Genomic DNA, 4,140 nt, shown 5'->3' on the forward strand with positions numbered 1-4,140 from the left:
TTCATGCTCCTCATATTTTTCACACCTTTTGAAACTCTTCATATTTTTCACACCTTTTCATGCTCTTCTTGTTTTTCAACACCGCTTCATGCTCCTTCTATTTTTCAGACCGTTTCATGTTCCTCATATTTTTGACACCTTTTGAAGCTCTTCATATTTTTCACACTTTTTCATTCTCTTCATGATTTTGAACAACGCTTCATGCTCCTCCTATTTTTCAGACCTTTTCATGCTCTTCCTGTTTTTCAGATCGTTTCATGTTCCCCATATTTTTGACACCTTTTGAAACTCCTCCTATTTTTCACACCTTTTGAGGCTCTTCATGTTTTTCAACACCGTTTCATGCTCCTCCTATTTTTCAGACCGTTTTATGCTCCTCGCATTTTTCAGACCGTTTCATGCTCCTCATATACTTGACAAAATTTGAAGCTCTTCATATTTTTCACACCTTTTCAGGCTCTTCATGTTTTTGAACACGGCTTCATGCTCCTCCTATTTTTCAAACCGTTTCAAGCTCCTCATATTTTTCACACCTTTTGAAGCTCTTCATATTTTTCACACCTTTTCAGGCTCTTCATGTTTTTGAACACCGCTTCATGCTCCTCCTATTTTACAGACCATTTCATGTTCCTCATATTTTTGACACCTTTTGCAGCTCCTCCTCTTTTTCACACCTTTTCAGGCTCTTCATGTTTTTCAACACCGTTTGATGCTCCTCCTATTTTTCAGACCGTTTCATGCTCCTCATATACTTGAAACAATTTGAAGCTCTTCATGTTTTTCACACCTTTTCAGGCTCTTCATGTTTTTGAACAACGCTTCATGCTCGTCCTATTTTTCAGACTGTTTCATGCTCCTCATGTATTTCACACCTTTTGAAGCTCTTCACATTTTTCACACCTTTTCAGGCTCTTCATGTTTTTGAACAGCACTTCATGCTCCTCCTATTTTTCAGACCGTTTCCTGCTCCTCATATTTTGACACCTTTTGAAGCTCCTCCTATTTTTCACACCTTTTCATGCTCTTCATGTTTTTCAACACCGTTTGATGCTCCTCCTATTTTTCAGACCATGTCATGCTCCTCATATACTTGACACAATTTGAAGCTCTTCATATTTTTCACACCTTTTCAGGCTCTTCATGTTTTTGAACACGGCTTCATGCTCCTCCTATTTTTCAAACCGTTTCAAGCTCCTCATATTTTTCACACCTTTTGAAGCTCTTCATATTTTTCACACCTTTTCAGGCTCTTCATGTTTTTGAACACCGCTTCATGCTCCTCCTATTTTCCAGACCATTTCATGTTCCTCATATTTTTGACACCTTTTGCAGCTCCTCCTCTTTTTCACACCTTTTCAGGCTCTTCATGTTTTTCAACACCGTTTGATGCTCCTCCTATTTTTCAGACCGTTTCATGCTCCTCATATACTTGAAACAATTTGAAGCTCTTCATGTTTTTCACACCTTTTCAGGCTCTTCTTGTTTTTGAACACCACTTCATGCTCGTCCTATTTTTCAGACTGTTTCATGCTCCTCATGTATTTCACACCTTTTGAAGCTCTTCACATTTTTCACACCTTTTCAGGCTCTTCATGTTTTTGAACAGCACTTCATGCTCCTCCTATTTTTCAGACCGTTTCCTGCTCCTCATATTTTGACACCTTTTGAAGCTCCTCCTATTTTTCACACCTTTTCAGGCTCTTCATGTTTTTCAACACCGTTTGATGCTCCTCCTATTTTTCAGACCATGTCATGCTCCTCATATACTTGACACAATTTGAAGCTCTTCATATTTTTCACACCTTTTCAGGCTCTTCATGATTTTCAGACCGTTTCATGCTCCTCCTCTTTTTCAGACCGTTTCATTCTCCTCATATACTTGACACAATTTGAAGCTCTTCATATTTTTCACACCTTTTCAGGCTCTACATGTTTTGAACACCACTCCATGCTACTCATATTTTTCAGACCTTTTCATGCTCCTCATATTTTTCACACCTTTTGAAGCTCTTCATATTTTTCACACCATTTCAGGCTCTTCATGTTTTTGAGAAGCACTTCATGCTCCTCCTATTTTTCAGACCGTTTCAAGCTCCCCATATTTTTGACACTTTTTGAAGCTCCTCCTATTTTTCACACCTTTTCTGGCTCTTCATGTTTTTGAACACCACTTCATTCTCCTCCTATTTTTCAGACGTTTCATGCTCATCTCATTTTTGACACCTTTTGAAGCTCTTCATATTTTTCACACCATTTGAAGCTCTTCATATTTTTCAAACTTTTTCACGCTCTTCATGTTTTTCAACACCGCTTCATTCTCCTCCAATTTTTCAGATCGTTTCATGTTCCCCATATTTTTGACACCTTTTGAAGCTCTTCATATTTTTCACACGTTTTCAGGCTCCTCATGTTTTTCAACACCACTTCATGCTCCTCCTATTTTTCAGTCGTTTCTTGGTTCTCATATTTTGACACCTTTTGAAGCTCTTCATATATTTCACACCTTTTCAGGCTCTTCATGTTTTTCAACACCGCTTCATGTTCCTCCTATTTTTCATTCCGTTTCATTCTTCTCATATTTTTGGCACCTTTTGAAGCTCTTCATATTTTTCAAACATTTTCATGCGCCTCATCTTTTGCAAAACAGTTTCATTTTCATCCTATTTTTCCGACTGTTTCATGCTCCTCATATTTTTGACACCTTTTGAAGCTCTTCATATATTTCACACCTTTTGAACTCTTCATATTTTTCACACGTTTTCAGGCTCTTCATGTTTTTCAACACCGCTTCATGCTCTTCCTATTTTTCAGACCGTTTCATGCTCATCTCATTTTTGACACCTTTTGAAGCTCTTCATATTTTTCACATTTTTGAAGCTCTTCATATTTTTCACACGGTTTCAGGCTCTTCATGTTTTTCAACACCGCTTCATGCTCCTCCTATTTTTGAGACCATTTCATACTCCTTATATTTTTGACATTTTTTGAGGCTCTTCATATTATTCACACCTTTTCAGGCTCTTCATGTTTTTGAACACCGTTTCATGATCCTCCTATTTTTCAGAACGTTTCATGCTCCTCATATGTTCACACCTTTTGAAGCTCTTCGTATTTTTCACACCTTTTGAAGCTCTTCATATTTTTCACATTTTTGAAGCTCTTCATATTTTTCACATGTTTTCAGGCTTTTCATGTTTTTCAACACTGCTTCATGCTACTCCTATTTTTCAGACCGTTTCATGCCCCTCATATTTTTGACAACTTTTGAAGCTCTTAATATTTTTCACACCTTTTCAGGCTCTTCATATTTTTGAACACCGGTTGATGCTCCTCCTATTTTTCAGACAGTTGCATGCTCCTCATATTTTTCACACCTTTTGAAGCTCTTCATATTTTTCACACCTTTTCAGTCTCTGCATGTTTTTGAACACCGCTTCAGGCTCTTCATGATTTTCAACACCGCTTCATGCTCCTCCTAATTTTCAGTCGTTTCATGGTTTTCATATTTTTGAAACCTTTTGAAGCTCTTCATATATTTCACACCTTTTCAGGATCTTCATATTTTTCAACACCGCTTCATGTTCCTCCTATTTTTCAGACCGTTTCATGCTTCTCATATTTTTGGCACCTTTTGAAGCTCTTCATATTTTTCAAACATTTTCATGCGCCTCATCTTTTGCAAAACAGTTTCATTTTCATCCTATTTTTCCGACTGTTTCATGCTCCTCATATTTTTGACACCTTTTGAAACTCTTCATATTTTTCACACATTTTCAGGCTCTTCATATTTTTCAACACCGCTTCATGCTCCTCCTATTTCTCAGACCGTTTCATGCTTCTCATATTTTTCACACCTTTTGAAGCACTTCATATTTTTGACAACGTTTCAGGCTCTTCATGTTTTTCAACACCGCTTCTTGCTCCTCCTATTTTTCAGACCGTTTCATTCTCCTCATATTTTTGACACGTTTTGAAGCTCTTCATATTTTTCACACCTTTTCAGGCTCTTCATGTTTTTGAACACCATTTCATGCTCCGCCTATTTTTCAGACAGTTTCATTCTCCTCATACATTTGACACCTTTTGAAGCTCTTCATATTTTTCACACCTTTTGAAGCTCTTCATATTTTTCACACCTTT

Source organism: Dama dama, unplaced genomic scaffold (assembly GCF_033118175.1).
Source record: "Dama dama isolate Ldn47 unplaced genomic scaffold, ASM3311817v1 ptg000109l, whole genome shotgun sequence".
NCBI lineage: Eukaryota > Metazoa > Chordata > Mammalia > Artiodactyla > Cervidae > Dama > Dama dama.